Source organism: Panthera uncia (assembly GCF_023721935.1).
Source record: "Panthera uncia isolate 11264 chromosome B2 unlocalized genomic scaffold, Puncia_PCG_1.0 HiC_scaffold_25, whole genome shotgun sequence".
NCBI lineage: Eukaryota > Metazoa > Chordata > Mammalia > Carnivora > Felidae > Panthera > Panthera uncia.
Window position 1 is genome coordinate 7,368,747 of NW_026057581.1, and position 18,856 is coordinate 7,387,602.

An 18,856-nucleotide genomic window follows, 5' to 3' on the forward strand; every position below is an offset into this window, starting at 1 on the left:
TTAACAACTAACTGCAGAAAGGAACGGAAATTGAGCTAAGCATCCAGAGCTGACTTAATAACACAAAAGCAAGCAGTCACCTTCACAGGCATTGTCCATTCTTAGAGCTGGGCTCTCGAGGCATTTGTGGACGTGTGGGCACAGCTCACATCATTGGAGTATGTACTGCATAGGTATGGGTGTCTACTTGATAAAATCTCTCTGGTGACTTTTTTCTTTTATCTTCGCTGTGGAATGATGACACATACCCTGAGATTAGACTTGCCAAATAAGAACTGGTTGTTTTTTGAAGCAATGGATGCTTCTTAACAGTCCAGTTGCTGGATGGGTGATTACACTTCAAGGACGAACCTGCACTTCCTCAAGTAGCCTCTTGCTACATAGGCGACTTGCTCTGAAGCACATGTCCACTGCTCCTTTCCTGCTTTGGTTTCCACTTGGAAAAGCCAAGTCCAGATGCTAGCATACCCCCAGTCAAAATTCTCCAAAAGCTGCCAATTTAAATTTCGTCCTTCACCAAAAGAATGGATTAGGAGCAGTAATAAAACAGGAAAACAAAAAAAAAACCCTAAGGATTGCAGCTTAAATATACAGGGAAGAGTTATTTTCCATTTTTGAATTTAGACCTCAGATAAACCTAGGCCACATGGTTAAGGCTGTACAACCAGATCTCAGGGGATAATCCTTCATGTGACTGGCTAAAGCAAGGGTTTCATCCATTTTGGTAAAACCACACTCTTATTTCTGTGTTTATTGTGTGATCTTTATCAGCGGTCACAGACTCTTTAACTTTATCTATTTGTTTAACAAATGTCTCTAATAGCTTCTTGCCTTCCGCACATCAAACTAGGCACTGAGATCCATGAATTAACAAGATGGTCACAGTTCCTGCCCTTCCAGAACCTCACCTTGTCCTGTGGATAACCTAATGCCGGACTGACCGTAGGGCCATATGCAAATATGGGGAAATTTGGTATGTTTATCTGCCGGCAGGGGTACTCAGGAAACAAATTACCACATGACATTGTGAAAACCTTTACTGGATATCACTGATGTTGTAAGACTGATAAACACTTAACCTTGGTTGGGTTACAACCACGTTTTCTAGAAAAATAGAGTAGACAACGTTTTTGTTGTTTTTGTTTAATCTACGCACTACAGGAAAATCTTGCTTGGTTTTCATACATAATGATGACTCTGTGAGCCAATCAATGATCTGGTTTGCTTTTTCCGGAAGTTGGGATACGTCTGCCCCCTTCGGTCCACATTCTCCCATCAGGTTTAACGATGACATCCATCAGGTGCTTGATCCAGAAATCTGGGGAGCTTGAGGTTAGTGACCAGTGGGAAACGGGGAAGCTCATTACCTGCTCAATACGATCAGAAGGGAACAGTCTAGATGAGCATCCTGGGAGGCAGCAAGGAAAGCACGTGGTCTTTGGCATCGCACTGGCCACTTTTATGTGATCTTAGGCAAGTCACTTGAGCTCTGTGATTCTCCATCCTTGGTCCTCCCATGCGAGGAAGGCAGGTGGTAGTAGCTATCAGTCGGTGCTGTTGTGAGAGTTCGAATGAGCTCCTTCACGTGATGTGCTGCAGGCCTGTATGGCAAGGGCCTTCGCATGCACAAAGTACCCTGAGCTGACTCCTGTGTGTGCCCCACCTCGGGTGTATGTGTTCTCATCAGTTCCAATCTCTTACATGTGAACGCACTCAGTAACAGCTGATCAGGTGCTGCATTCGTTAGAACAGTCTGGGTCATCTGTGGTAACAAGCAACCCCTAAGTCTCAGTGGCTCTCAAAGACTCTCAAAAGGTTTTTGTTTTCTTTTCTTTGGTTTTCTTTCACTTAAGCAGAGGCCACTGCAGGTCTGCGTGGCTCTTGAGGGAAACTATCCTCCTTCGGATGGCTCAGCAAGACACCTCCTTAGAGAAGTTTCACCACCTGCTGAGGCAGGAGGACTGTGTAAGTGAGCACTTGTGATTAGAATGCTTTGGATCAGATATGAAGCCACTGACACTCACTTTTCATTGGTAAAAACAAAACCCAGACTCAACGGGCTGACACAATCCTCTGTGGTCCCAAAAAGAGAACCGTAAATACTGGTGGGCAGCAATGAGAGCACCAGTCGACCACCCTGGGCGATCAGGGCAGGGCGGGGGTGTGCCTGTTGTATTCTCAAAGTTACTAGAAAAGTTAGTTGAATTCTAAACTTCGTAAACTCCTGCAATTTCTTTTGTGGCCCTTCCAGTCGTTTCTGGAAATGATACTGTTTTAAAATAACAAGGCTGTTTCCCTTACTTATATGGCTCTTGACATGCTTTCTGTTCCCTGTTTTTCCATCTTTTCTATACTGTTGTGAGTCAGAGAAGTGGCAAGAAATAGGACCAAGCATACAGTGAGTGCTTACAATTCATTTGCAGATTAACGCCATCCTCAAGAAACCATACTTGCAAAGGCAATGAGTTGACAGATTATGTTTCGTGTCCAAAGTCACAAGGCAGGGAGGGAGCTGGAAAGAGACTTCCACGCTTACTGTCATTAGCCACAAGGGTACATTTATTACTTCCTTGAGAAAAGTTGGCCCCAGAATAGTTATTCCTGTTTGTTGGCAGTTTCCAAAGGTGATTACCACTTTTAGCCTTGGACTATAGTCATGCACGGAAGGCTAGGAGCAATAATGGTGCAAAGCAATGTCAGACACAACCAGAGATCCTGACTGCAGGTGACCTCCCAGTATCTGCCCGAAGAGTGAAAGCACACGTCTACAACTCATCTTTCATTATTTTTTTAAACGTTTATTTATTTTTGAGACAGAGAGAGACAGAGCATGAACGGGGGAGGGTCAGAGAGAGAGGGAGACACAGAATCTGAAACAGGCTCCAGGCTCTGAGCAGTCAGCACAGAGCCCAACGCGGGGCTCGAACTTATGGACCGCGAGATCATGACCTGAGCCGAAGTCAGACGCCTAACCGACTGAGCCACCCAGGCGCCCCTACAACTCATCTTTCAAAACTCAGCTCAGATGTCACCCCCACCCCGTAAAATCATGGCTAATCCCCAACCAGAATTAGTAACGTCTACAGCTCTTTATCTTTTGGGTGCTAGGTAGTCAAATTTGTATTAATATCATTTCCAAAATAACTGGATTTGTGTCTCGCTGAAAATCTGGTATTATTCCGACCTTACTGCCTCACTGCCCCAGCACCTACCTGAGAGACTTCTCAACAAAAGAAGGACAAAATAAGTCTTTCCTGAATTCAACAGAAGCCCTGCATTCACTTTAAAAACCCAGGCTGTAGTTCCTGCTTTACCCCTTGCTGTGTTTTCAAATTACAAATGACAACATCTATATGCAAAGGAGGAAGAAGGGGACAGTCTGTGTTTTTGTACCCTCAGTCCGACACATGCCCAAGATAGACTGGGATTCCATTTTAGAGCCGAGGTCTCGGGTCCAATTTAATTTGATCCCCAAATGACCACACTGATTAATTGTGAGCGCCAGCCTTTCTTCGAAGTAAACCTTAATCCCTCGTAATGTGCCATGAAATTAGTGGGAGTTGGCTGTTTTAGGCATGAATAGCGTAGGTCTTGTTCCAACCTCCCCAGGCCTTATTTAGGCAAGGTGGGGATGGGGCCGGCCGCCCCGCCCCGGAGAGGAGCAGATGTCATGAGCACAGGGTCACATGGTGGAAAGGGGGCTGCAGCGGGCAGGCAGCTGGTGAGATCCCAGGTGTGTGTGAACTGGCACGGGTACAAAGACAGGAGAGCTGCAAACAGCTCAAAGTCCCTGGGCTGTGCAGCTGCTTGTTTGGCACTTGCTTCGGACCCACCTGTAGTGTTGACGGGTGGGCGCGACCCACTCCCAGGAGCGGGGAGACATGAAAGGTCTCCGGGGAGCTAGGGCGCCCCGCCCCTCCCAGGCAGAGGGGGCAGGAAGCAAGTTTCCCTACCGCCTGCTGGGGAAACAGCTCTCTCTCGCGTTGTAATCTCCCAACGTTTACGACGGGCAGCTCTGGCTTTTCTTTCTCAAAAGGCAGCCCTCGGAGGACTAAGATAAAGATATTTATTTTCTTTGCAATCCGGGGCTTAGTCCCAAGTTCACCTACAAGGTAGGTGAAATACTCCCTGAGCTGGAGAGTAAGTCAACAGGCAGAGATACACAGCAGGGGGAAAAAACAGTCTCAAGGCCGAGAGGCAAAAATAAATGATGATCCCTTCTCTTGGGCTGCAGGGAGCTCATGTAAACAAACTCATCATAACAAGCCTTTCTGAATCTCTGTCCCGCTGCTAATCGCTTCTGTGGTTTCTGCAGGACGGAATACGTTCTCGCTGCCGAGCTTAGGGCTTCAGATGGAGTTACTGTGAACAGCGGAATTTCTCTTGATCTCCAAGGACAAAAGGGAGATGCTGGCCGCAGGATCCGAACTGCCGTTCACACCAGGTGAACTACCGCCCTCTCTCAAGTGAATGGGCTCATAAAGGGTGGTGATCACCCTTCCCTCCCTGGGAAGGCTTGCCTCCTGACCAGTTGTGAAGCAGGGTAAGCTCATCTTGAAGTGCAAAACGCACTTGTACTGACGGAACATCAGCTGGGGAGCAAAGGGCCAATGGCCATCTGCAGTTACCACATACTCACAGTCAGACTCTGCAGCGTCTGGAGATGTAAGCAGAAGATGTCTGGGAGAGAGGTTTGTTTTCTCCATACAGGCTCAACCCACTCTGACTTTGCCCTTTTGCCTACCTGGAACGCAGATGTGGCATCAAAGATGAAAGCCGTGTACTAACAATGCCAGGGCAGGGGGAGAGAAGGAGCCGGAGTCCTCCGTGGCATCATTGCACCATAGTACCGGCCCTGGCTGCTTACCCCGGACTCTCTGTTACAAAGGCTGACCCTGTGGTTCCCAAACTCCAGCGGGCATCTGAATTACCTGGAGGGCTCATTAACGCACAGGGTTCTGGAACCTTCCTCCAGACTGATTCAGAAGGTCTGAAGTGAGGGCTCGAAACAGGTTCGTAGGTCATGCTGACTTCACTGGTTGGAGGCCGGGCTTGAGAGCCACTTGGACAACAGAGTTGCCCTCTGGTGAAGCCTCTGTTTTCATATATTCATAGCAGAATACAGTCCCAAATGATACGCTGGCCTCTAACCCTTCAGTAGCTACGACAGCTCACCCGATCCTTCCCCTCCAGAGAGGGGTTGAAAACTCATTTAACCACAAGGCATAAAACCAACAAGGCTTACACTCTATCTGGGTTCCGATGAAAGAAGAATCATTCATTCTAAGAAAAGAATCTCTGCTTTCAACTTTGAGGCAGCAATGGAGCTGAAAGGGGGAGAAAACCTGGGAGCAGTAGAGCTCTCCTGGGACGTCTGAAATCATACCACAGAGACACCTTTATTGCTCACATATGGATGTGCTCAGGCATTCTTATTTCTAGAGGCCATTAACCTAAGGCAGTAGAGCATATTAGCGATAGGACCGGGGTTGAACTTTTAAACTTCTCTAATCCTCAGTTTTCCTCTCTCAAGGTGTGTGTGGGGTAATACCTACCACCCAGGCTCCTTGTCAGGCATTAAGTGATGCTGGAGAATTAGAAGCAACCTGGTGTCCATGATTGGGAAGGATGGGCAAGTGAGATGTGTGGGTGGAAATCACAGAATGTAACAGTCAGAAGGAACACGCTAGGTGCACACAGAGCCACGTGAATGGGCCTTAAAAACACATTGCTTAGCGAAAAAAAGACATACAGTGCAATTATCTTACAAATCAAAGACTTAAAAATAGGCACATACCAAATAATAGCCATTATGTATAATAGAAAACACAGATATATGTTACATACATTAGTCTGGTTGTCTGTGAAGGGGAGAGAATGGGAGTAGTTTATGGATATAAAGAGGTTTTTTAACATTTATTTATTTTTGAGAGAGAGAGACAGAGCATGAGCAGGGGAGGGGCAGAGAGAGGGGGAGACACAGAATCCGAAGCAGGCTCCAGGTTCTGAGCCATCAGCACAGAGCCCAATGTGGGGCTTGAACTCACAACCATGAGATCATGACCTGAGCCAAAGTCGGATGCTTAACCGACTGAGCCACCCAGGCACCCCTATAAAGGGGTTTTTTGAAAAACAAAAACAAAAACAAAAACAAAAACAAAAACATATGAGTGTCCATCAGATGCACAAAAATCAAAGTGACCGACAATAACCACATTTTATTGAAAACATGGAGAAAATGGAGCTCTCAGATGCTCTTAATGGGTGTGTAAGTTGGTACAAGTCTCTGGTACAGCCTACTAGTCAGTCTTGACACCTATCTCCCAGTCTTCCGCAAAGCTGAATCCTTGGCACATGGCTGCTCAGATGAACCCTTCACTTCCCTGACTCCTTTAAAGTTAGGTGTGGCCACGTGAGTAAGTTCTGGTCAATGGTGTATGATTGGAAATGCCATATGAAATTTCTGGGGAGTGTCCTTAAATGAAGGGGTCTCCATAAATGATGGGTGATGAAAGAAGATGGCGGAGAAAGATGGGAACGATTTGCGATGTCTAAAGCCCACCCCTTGCCTGACCCAGCCCCAGACTGGGCAGTAAGTGATCCCGAACCTTTATGCTGTCCTCGAAGGAAGAGGGAAAGAGCCCTGGAATACACAAAGTGTCTATAGTATATAATGTACCCTAAGAGGGTGAAACTGCTGGAAGGGGTAGCCATAAATAAATTTAAAGTGGAGAGGTCTGAAGCTTTAGCACAGTGGTAAAAGAAGTTTCCAGACTTACTCTCCAAGCCTCTGCTTCTGCCTGGAGACACGTTAACAAAAACAGTGCCCCCTGTTTGTGCACTATTCAGCATAAGCATAAACAAATATCTTAAGAGTTTGTTTTTGGTGATTGGGCCATCCCTTGAAGAAAAAGATAACAGATTCAACTTGTTAATATTTCTCTTTTCTGGAAAAAGAAGATAATACGGCTCGTAGCTGCTTGTTTCAATAATAGTTTGTCTACCACTAAAAGCCATAGCCCCACATCTGTTCCTAATCAAAATCTATAATCAGCAATACCCATTGCCTTTCAAAACTTATTTTCTTCATCCCCAAACTATGCACGGACCTGGCCAAAGCTTACTTCGGTTGTCACCAAGACATGATGGCATTGCATTTATTCCAGGATAAATAAATCAGCTGTGATTCCAAGTAGAACCAGTGTCAGCCAATTAGGCCATTGCAAATCTGAGCCCTAATGACAAATTGACATTTTCACTTATTAAAATGCCGGAGTAGGCAGGGTTTTGTTTTTTGTTTTTTGGTTGTTGTTGCTTTTTAAGTTTATGGCATTCAAACCGTTGTGATACTTTGTTTCAGGTCACAAGGCTAAAAGACATTTGATAAGAAAAACACATTTTCTGGCAAAACAGATTCTCAGAGCAGCGACTTTAAAACACGCTTTCTACAAGAAACGTTTTCTTTTTTTAAAGAGACATTTCTTTATACAAATGTTGGACTGGAAGCTGAGTCTGTGAGCACAGGGCTTGGGCGGGGGCTAGCCTGGGCCCTGCAGGCCCCCCGGGGCGGGGGGAGATTCAGAAGCTCTCTGCAGACCCGCTTGGGTGGACGGTCTGGTGGCTACGTGAGAACCAGCCGGGGTGTTGAGGAACAGCCTTTAGACGAGGATTGTTAGTATCCGGTTCTGCGTGAGCGTTGAGTGTCACTTTCCCCGGCAGTGACAAATCCTACATATTTTCTTCTTCCTCCGAGAACAGCTGATCGTCAATGTTTTTTCAGCTTTGATCCGTTTAAAGAGAGAAGCACACATTGATTGGGAGCCTCGGCGAACTTCTGTTTGTCCTCAAGGCACGGCAAAGTAGGGCAAGTGTGGAGCAGAATGACAGGAGCCGCGGCAGGCACAGCACAGGGAGACGCGGGCAGGTGGGAGCTGGGGTCCGGGGGCGGCCACACAGCCTCAGGAGCTCACTGCCGAGGACTTATGACTCCAGGGCCGCGGTCTCTCACGGTTCAGGGGTCGGCACCAAGCATCGACCACTTTGGACGGCAACATCTCCTAGTCCCCCTGCTTGTATCAATTAGGCCTCTTTTGGTGACAAGCCAATCATTCAAAGAGGCGGGGGGAGAAAAAGCATATTTCTTTTGAAGGCTATGCATTATTTTGTGAAGATCCATATTTTTCAAACCCAAGGCCGGTAAGGTGTCACAACCTGGCCGAGGCTTTCTGTGGGTAAAGGGAGGGGGACCAAATGCACAGAAGGTATGTGGAAAAGGCATCATCTTGGATCTTAAAAGGAAAGGAAGACACTATAGGAAGATGACGTTAGGGTGATATTTTTTCTCTAACCAAGAAATTTTTTTTTAAGCTTATTTGATTTACTTTGAGACAGAGAGTGCACGTGGGAGTGTGCGTGCGAGCGGGAGAAGGGCAGAGACAGGGAGACAGAGAATCCTAAGCAGGCTCTGCGCTGTCAGCGTGGAGCCCAATGTGGGGCTCGAACTCACGAACTGTGAGATCACGACTTGAGCCAAAATCAAGAGTTGGATGCCCAACCGACTGAGTCAGCCAGGCGCCCCTATAATTGCTTTAATTTTAATTCCAGTATAGGTAACATACAGTGTTCTACTAAATTGGTTTCAGGTGTGCAATATAGTGAATCAACAATTCTATACATTGCTCAGTCCCCATCCTGATAAGTGCGCTCTTAATCCCCTTCACCTATTTCACCCAACCGCCCACCCACCTCCCTTCTGGGAACCATCAGTTCTCTATAGTTAAGAGTCTGTTTTTTTTTTTTTTTTTTTTGGTTTCTTAAATTCCACATGTAAGTGAAATCATATGATCTCTGTCTTTCTCTCATTTCACTTAGCATTATACTCTCTAGATCCATCCAGGTTGCAAATGGCGGCAGTAATCCATTCTTAAAAAGCAAGGTGACAGACTCAAGGTATCAAACACACACACACACACACACAGGCAAGTGCCAGAGATTGTATAGTAACGCACAGCACACAGGAGACCGGAAGGGTGGGTTCTCGTTCTGGTCCCACTCCGTAGCAGCACCCCAGATGTAAGATGGTTCCAAATACTACAAGTCCTGTCTTCTGCTCCCCAGGAACATTGGGAAGAACATAAAATGATTGTTAGGAACGTCTTTTGAAAAGAACAAACGCTGTTGAGATTAAAACTATTATAGCTATGGATGACCATTATAGTTTTGCTTTTTTTAAACGAAACTTTTCTTTGAATTACTCATGATGCAGCAGCAGCATAATCCTCCCCCATCAAGACCGGGCTCTGTTCAATGAGACGATCGCAGGCATGGCGGCCCGTCAGAATCACCGCCATGTAGTAAACACAGGTTCTCAAACATCTTCAATCATCTGTGAAGCTTGAGTTTTCTGAGTTGATATAAAGGAAATGGTATTAAAAAAGAGTTCACCAAAGGATGTTGGTCACTTAGCCTTAGGATCCACTTTTTTTTTAATATTTATTTTCGGGAGTGTGCAAGTGGGGGAGGGGCAGACAGAGAGGGGGGCAGAGGATCCGAAGTGGGTTCTGCACTGATAGGCTAACAGCGGTGAGCCCAGTGTGGGGCTGGAACTCATGAACCACCACATCGTGACCTGAGCCAAAGTCAGACGCTCGATGGACTGAGCCACCCAGGCGCTCCAGGATCTGCTTTTTAAAAACAACTTTTTTGTGACTGAAAAAACTAAAGTATGACTCATGCAACTGTTTCTATTATTTCCCTGGTTGATGTGATGTATCACGTTCATTGATTTATGAATACTGATCAACCCTTGCATCCTGAATAAATTGCACTTGATTGTGGTGAATGATTTTTTTTTTCAATGTATTGTTGAATTTGGCTGGCAAATATTTTGTTGAGGGATTTTGCATCCATGTTCATCAGAGATCTTGGCCTGTAGTTTCCTCGTGGATTTTCTGTTTGGATGATCTGCCAATGATGTAGGTAGGGTGTTAAAGTCCCCTACTATTATTGTATTACTATCAGTGACTTCCTTTATTTTATTATTAGTTGCTTTCTGTACTTGGGTGCTCTCATGTTGGGTGCATTCCATGTGCATGATAGATGATTTTCCATCCCTTCACTTTCAAGCTGCAGGTGTCTTTAGGTCTGAAATTAGTCACTTGTAGGCAGCATATAGATGGTCTTGTTTCTTCATCCATTCCCTCACCCTACGTCTTTTGAAGAGAAACCAGAGTATACACCCTACGTCTTTTGATTATAGTGTTTGGTCCATTTGCATTCAAAGTAACTATTGATAGGTATGTACTTTTTGCCAATTTGTCACTTGCTTTATGGTGTTTTTTGTAGTTCTTCTCTGTTTTTTTCTTTCCTTGCTCTCTTATGATTAGCTGGCTTTCTTTGGTGATATGCTTGCATTCCTTTTTCTTTATTTTTTGCATATATATTAGTGGTTTTCGATTTGCGGTTGCCATTAGGTTTGTTCATATAGAAGTCTGTAAGAAGTTGCTGGTCACTTAAGTTTGAGCCCATTCTTTATTCCTCCCCCCACATCGCACTTTAGGTATATGGTGTCATACCTTTTATTTTGCGAATCCCTTCCTTGATTTTTATAGATATACTTAATTTTACTGCTTTGTGCTTCCTACTCTTCCTACTCCTAAGAATATAGGAAATTATACATGCAATGTTAAATGGGATGGTCAGGAAAGGTGTCACTTGAGAAGGTGGCATTTGAGTGCAGGTGTAAAGGAGGTGTGAGTCGAGGTCTGCAAATATCTACAGAGGAGCATTCCAGGCAGAGGACAGAGCCTGATGCAGGGGCATACCTGCCATGCCAGAGGGACAGCGAAGAGACCACTGAGGCTGGAATGGGGTAAGAAAGAGGGAGAAGGCATGAGGTCTAAGAGGGGACAAAGGCCAGAACACCCAGAGACCTGAGATCATTTTAATCACTATGCATTTTACCAAGATGTGAAAGTGTGGAGCAGGGGACTGAAGGATGCAATTTGAGGAAGGCATTTTTTTGAGGAGGGAGAGAATTTGCACTTTATATCAGAACTCCTCTCTCCGTTGGAATGTTTCTTTTTTTTTTTTAATTGTTTTTAATGTTTATTTTTGACAGAGACAGAGAGAGAGAGAGAGAGAGAGAGAGAGAGAGAGAGAGAGAGAGGGAGGGAGAGATCATGAGCGGGGGAGGGGCAGAGAGAGAGGGAGACAATATCTGAAGCAGACTCCAGGCTCTGAGCCGTCAGCACAGAGCCTGATGCAGGGCCTGAACTCACAGACCGTGAGATCATGACCTGAGCAGAAGTTGGACGCTCAACCGACTGAGCCACCCGGGCGCCCCAGAATGTTTCCAAGGAGAGGTTCATTAGGAAAAAGTCACGGTGCCACAGTACCTTTGGAGGTTGGGAACTTGCATTTTTAGAGCCTTGGGCACTCATCCCACCTTCTCCCTGAGTAGTAAGCTACCTAAAATCAAAGTTCCCCAAGGAGAGAGCAGTTTCCAAATTGTGTTAAATACGGAGGTCTGAACATGAGAGGAATCAAGCTGATCTAGTCAACAAAAGCCCAAGGAGAAGCAGTGGGGGCTTGAAGCCACCCAGGGACTCTGCCCTTTGACTCCCAAACATGAGCTGTGTAGAGTGTCCCCGTCCCCACAAGGGGATTCAGGCACTCGTTCCTGCTAAGCATGTGACCAATGGCCAGAAGCCCACAGCTGGCATCTGAGGAGACGATGACAAGAACAAGGAACAGGGCACTTGAGTGCACGCAGGCCTGGCTCAGACTCTGAAGCTGCGACCAGCCGCATATTTTCTTTAAAGGTACGGTGATACTTCCGGACCTATGTTTTTGTTTTGTTTTGCTTTGTTTCATTTTTTAGAAATGTGGTAAAGTACACGTAACACAGTACTTGCCATCTTCACCTGCCTTCAGTGTACAACTCAGCGGTATTAAGTATATTCGTAATGCCATCCATCTCGTAACACTGAAAATCTACACCCATTAGATGATAATCCTCCATCTTCCGTCCACCCAGTCCCGGGAAGCCACCATGTACTTTCTTTCTGAACCTACTTTCAATCACCCTTTGAGGTCAGGGAAAACCTCTTCTAAATCAATGGATTCATTCTCCAGGGTTCTAAGGTAGAGTTCTACAGGGCCCACACCTTGACCGAGGGCTGCTGGTTCCACCGCAGCAGAAAAGCAGGGAAGAGGTCCATAGGCATATCCCCAGTCTTCCCACTGTGCTTTTTCTCCAGGGAGACCGGCTAAGGCCCAGAAAACTGCAAAAGGGTCCTCTGGAGAGACCTTTGAACTCTTGCTACAAAGCAAGAGCCCGTATTAAAATATGGGATATTTCTATTCTTTAGATTCCTTTTTACTGGAAAAACAAACTATCTGGGGAAAATTGTGGCCGATACAACAGCAAAGAAGATTGGACTGTTGGAACGCAACTGATGTCAACTACCAAGCAGGATGAAACTTGTCTTTATTGAGGGAAGAGTTTGAGGCAAAGAGGTCAGGTTTGCCTACGGGTTGAGATTTGCACACAATTTCCAGAGTGCTGGATTTTAGTCGGGAGAACTATGAAGAGGCTGGAGCTCATCGTGTGCAAAGCTCTCAGGTGAGGAGGGACTGGACAACTGAGACTCCACTAATAAGTGACAAAAATTATGTGGGTAATAATTTGACATTTTTAGCGTTAACGTGTCTACTGAAATAGAATGCGTAAATTAATACTCCTAGGAGATCTGCTTGGTGGAAAAACAGAATGGGGATCACAAACCCTATTAACTCCTATGTCTCAAGCCTCTAATGGAAGATTCCCGATGGGATGAGGAGGATGCTTCGAGTTCACAGAAACTTTGTAAAGCTCACAAGCATGTGTTTTATAAAGTCATGTAGCAGAGTCCCCCAACTGATTTTATAACTGAGATTTATGTCTCTAACAAAATAAGATACACAGCAAATGAATGACTCTGCTGGCCTTTTCTGGAGAGCGGATGATAAGTTCTCTAAAGATATTGTTTACTTTGCCCAGTTATCTGTTTTTATTCTGTAAATTCTCCACAGTGCCCCAGGCCGGAACTCCAAATCTACTGTTCCCATCAAATCAATTTCCCCACAGAATGAAGAATGCTGTAAATACTATGCTTAAAATTCATTGTTATCTGTGAAGAAGCCAACTCAACAGGAATCATTGAGATTAAGAGGGTCTATGCAGTGAAGGTGGATAGAATGTGTAGAAAAAAAGAGATCTACACACTGATTATTTTCTAATAAAACTGTTCCTTCTATCAGAAAGTGGAGGGAATTAATATAAACAGACAGATTTGTTTAAACCCAATTTCACTACCATTCTGTAGGTTGCTTTAACCCTGTTCTGACTTCACTTATTAAACAAATGATGGTATTTTCACAGATATGAAACCACTGAGCTAAAGTTACCCATTCCTACAGGATGGTCCTGCATTTAATTTCACTGTACAAAGGCTGAGAAAATTATATGGCTATCGAACATGTTCACAGATTGTACGAGCTTGGAATTCCATCCAACAAAATGACTATTTGTCAGAAAGCGCACCAGAGTTTTTAAAACATGAAAACAGAAAACGAAAACAGTAACAGCAAGACTTTGTGGTATGGCTGATACGTGACAGGGCCTTGACATGTACTTTATATTTCCAGTTCTTCCAACAACCCTACAAAGTACTATTAATATTCCCATGTTACAGACAGGAGACCTGAAACTCATAGAAATGATCCAAGTTTACATAAAGTCTCATCCATAGTTAAAGAAAGTGTAGAACCAAGGTTTAAGCTGTATCTGTCTAACTCCTAAGTCCCGTGTACTTTGTACCACGGTGCTGTGTCCCATATTACCAATAGTTGTCAAACAGAAATTCAAAGATGCTAGCTCTCATAAATAAAATGCCAAATCCATAATTAAGGGACATAAGTTTATTCCAAATGTATTTGTGTGCATGCTTCCCTAATCAACTTCCTTGACTGAATTCCAAATTAATAGACTTATTTTATTCTAACCCTAACCCTAACCCTAACCCTAACCCTAACCCTAACCCTAACCGCTTTCTCCCACAGACCAAATGCCTTCCTTGCCAGCATGGCTGTTTGGTTGCTTATCCAGGACAGTCCTGCACCCCCTGGCCTATAAAAATCTCCTCCAATTGGAACCTTCTCCCTGATACCCCTGGTCTGAAGGGAGACCCCCCACCCACTCTCCCATAGCACCTAGCCCTTACTTCTATCAAGCTTCACTTCTCTGCAAATGACAGACTTTCGTCTAATCCTGTCCTCATCCTTCCTGCTCCCTTCACAGTGGCAGAACAGTGCTCTACAGAGTGGTGCTCAATCAACATTGGCCGAGTAACTGAATCCATTTTTAATTAGCACGTGGAAGGGGTTAAGGAAGAAGGTCCTTTTCCTTAGCCAGGCTCCATTCAGTAATGATTTCAGTCATCAGAAAGACGTATAGAATCCAGGTAATTATAAATTTTTTTTTTTATTTAATTTTTTTTTTCAACGTTTTTTATTTATTTTTGAGACAGAGAGAGACAGAGCATGAACGGGGGAGGGGCAGAGAGAGAGGGAGACACAGAATCGGAAACAGGCTCCAGGCTCCGAGCCATCAGCCCAGAGCCTGACGCGGGGCTCGAACTCATGGACCGTGAGATCGTGACCTGGCTGAAGTCGGACGCTTAACCGACTGCGCCACCCAGGCGCCCCTATAAATTTTTTTTTTTATGTTTTATTTTATATTTGAGAGAAAGAGAGTGAGAGATGGAGTGCAAGCGGAGGGAGGGGGAGAGAGAGAGGGAGACACAGAATCCGAAGCAGGCTCCAGCCTCCGAGCGGTCAGCACAGAGCCCGACGCAGGGTACAAACTCACAAGCAGTAAGATCATCACCTGAGCCAAAGTCAGAGGCTTAAGTGACTGAGCCACCCAGGCACTCCTAGAAAAAAGGTAATCTTAAACAGCACATTTTCCAGTGAGGATACGATTCTCCACACTTAAAATCCCTCACGAGACTCCCCAATAAGGAAGTGATTTCGAGGGGAGATAATCAGTGATCTCCAAAAGTTTTGATTGTGTACTCCTATCATGAAAAAGGTATATTTTTTTAAGTTTGCTTATGTATGTTGAGATAGAGAGAGCATGTGAGTAGGGGAGGAGAAGAGAGAGAGGGAGGGAGACAGAATCCCTAGCCAGCTCCGCACCGTCAGCACAGAGCCTAACGCGGGGCTCAAACCCACAAACTATGACAATATGACCTGAGCCGAAATCAAGAGCTGGACACTTAATTGACCGAGCCACCCAGATGCCTCATGATAAAGGTATTTTAAAAAAACTTAAAAAAATACATACCTTGTATTTTGTGTGTAAATAGAACACAGAATTTTATTTTACCTCAATATACATATACTTATGTATTATAAAACATGTATATATCCTACTGTATTAATATAATATAATATATAAGATATACACAGAAAATATAACTTTCAATGAATAAATGAAAATAACATTTTAATATTTTCTTTTTGCACCCCAATAAATAGTCTGGCAGGAGGAAAGACTAATCTTGGCTGAGCAGCTATATTTTCTGGTAGAAGAAAGGAAATCATGTTTTTCTTTTCCTAGGCTATTCCCCAACATTGGCTACTTCCTCTCTTTACTCAGATTCTCTTACAAGACCACCAACATACTTCAAACATCAGTGAAATAAAACAGGAGGAAGGTTTAGGGCTCTGGATTCGCAGTCTGGAAATGTCACGATTTAATCTCAGAGATTTGCTGTGAAGTTGTAAGCATGACAGTGTGAAACCCAACAGATTACTCTTGAATTCCTTGTTTGTTTTCATTGTGACCAAACTCTCATAAAATTTATTTTTCTTTAGCTTCAAAACTCAAAGGATGTGTGGACACATGACTTAAATGGAGAAAAACATCATCAAAACAATATTAAGAAGTAATTACTTTTATATTGTTTTCATTAAATAAAAACCCCTCATATTCAGATAATCACATAGTATAGTTTTCATCTCTTTTAAAGAAAAAAGTCAATAAATATTAAAAGGGTTTGGAAATGATACGTGCAGTGCCCACCACATTAAAACCATTTTAATTGTTTTTAAACACACACACACACGCACACACACACACAGGAAAAAATATCAGATAGATATTCTCCAAAAAAATGAACAAGCTATATCCCAAAATGGTGAGAATAAGTTTAATTTTCTTTTCTTCTTTAGGCATTTCTGTGACTTTTCAAACACCCTTTAGTGGCCACGTATTTTTTTTGAAAGAGTATAAATATAACCAATTGTAAATAATTTACATAGATTTCTATATTTTAATAGAATGAGAATCCTATTCTTCTAATAGAACATTTTAACTCCTTTTGGAGTTACTAGCATTCGGAAGAAAAGTGCCTATTATTTCCATGTTTTAGAATTCATTTTAACTTCAGTACAATTTTTAATGTTACTTTGGTTTCACATAAGAAAGTTGCACTTTTAATAATCAAAACAGTATGGTACTGGCACAAAAATAGACACATAGATCAAGAATAGAATACAGAGCCCAGAAATAAACCCACACTTTTATGGTCAATTAATCTATGACAAAGGAGGCAAGAACATACAATGGGGAAAACAACAGTCTCTTCAATAAATAGTGCTGGGAAAACTGGACAGCTACGTGCAAAAGAATGAAACTGGATGACTTTATTATGCCACATATAAAAATAAACTCAAAGTGAATTAAAGGCCTAAATGTGAGAGCTTGAAACCATACCCCCAAAAGAAAACTTAGGCAGTAATCTCTTGGACATTGGTCTTAGCAACATATTTATGAATGTATCTCCTCAGGCTAAGGAAACAAAAGCAAAAATAAACTATTGGGACTACACCCAAAAAAGCAAAGGAAACCATCAACAAAATGAGAAGGCAACTTACTGAGTGGGAGAAGATAATCTGTAAATGACATATCTGATTAAGGGTTAGTATCCAAAATATATAAAGAACTTACACAACTCAATGCCCAAACAAAAACAAGAATAGCCAAACTGATCTGATCAAAAAAGGGCAGACAACCTAGATATTTTTCCATAGATGGCCAACAGTTACATGAAAAGATGTTCCACATTGTTAACCATTAGGGAAGTGCAAATAAAACCACAGTGTGATATCACCTCACACCTAATGCAATGGCTAGTACCAAAAAGACAAGGAATAACAAGTATTGGTGAGGATGTGGAGAAAAAGGAACCTCTTTCACTGTTGGTAGGAATATAAATGGGTGCGGTCACTGTGGAAAACAATTATGGAGTTTCCTGAAAATATTAAACAAAGAAATACCATGTGATCCAATAATCCCACTACCAGTTATTTACCCAAAGAAAACAAAATACTAATTTGAAAAGATATCTGCATCCCTGTGTTTATTGCAGCATTATTTACAATAGCCAAGATATGGAAGCCACCCAAGTGTCCATCAATAGATGAATGGGTAAAGAAGATGTGAGATGTACATACACACACACACACACACACACACACACACACACACAGTGGAATATTACTCTGCCATAAAAAGGATGAGATCTTGTCATTTGCAACCATATGGATGGACCTACAGGGTATAATGCTAAGTGAAATAAGTCAGAGAGATCAAGACAAATACCATATGATTTCACTTCTATGTGGAATCTAAAAACAAAACAAAGAAACAAAACAAACAGACTCTTAAAAAGAACAAACTGATGATTGCCAGAGGGGAGGTGGCGGGGGGTGGGGGATGGGGATGGGTGAAATAGATAAAGGGAATTAAGAGGTAGCAACTTCCAGTTATAAAATAAATAAGTCAGAGAGATGAAATGTACAGCATAGGGAATATAGTCAATGGTACTGGAATAGCATATGGTGACTTATGTAGTTACACTTATGGTGAGCATAGCATAATGTATGGAGTTGTTGAATCACTATGCTGTATACCTTAAACCAATGTCACACTGTATGTCAACTACTCTTCAATAAAAAAAGGAAAATGGTACTATCCACACTAGCCAAAGTATGGAAAGAGCCCAGATGTCCACTGATGGATGAATGGATAAAGAAGATGTGGTATACATATATATAATGGAGTATTACTGGGCAATCAAAAAGAATGAAATCTTGCCATTTGCAACTACATGGATGGAACTAGAGGATATTATGCTAAGGGAAATTAGTCAGAGAAAGACAAATATCATATGACTTCACTCATATGAGGACTTTAAGACACAGAACAGATGAACACAAGGGAAGGGAAGCAAAAAATAATATAAAAACAGGGAGGGGGACATAAGAAACTGTTAAATATGGAGAACAAACAGAGGGTTATTGAAGGGCTTGTGGGAGGGGGGATGGGCTAAATGGGTAAGGGGCATTAAGGAATCTACCCATGAAATCATTGTTGCACTATATGCTAACTAACTTGGATGTAAATTAAAAAATAAAATAAAATAAGAAAAATGATATTTTAAATCAAATGCTTCATAACAGAGACCCAGTTATCCAGATTACAGATACATTTTAGATTGAGGATACAGAGAGAGGCAGCGAATGGGTCCAAAGGAACTTGTAAATTAATGGAATCAAGGCAGAAAGAGAGAGTAAATTAGGAGGTAGGTCTGTCTGGAGAAGATTAAGATTATGGAGAGCCCGTGCAATCTAAACATGTGACAGTTCTTGAAAGGAAACCCAATATCATCTAAAAAAATAATATGGAAAAAAAATAAATAATATAGAATCCTAGTTTCTGCAATTATTTTCTGGCAGAGTCTCAATT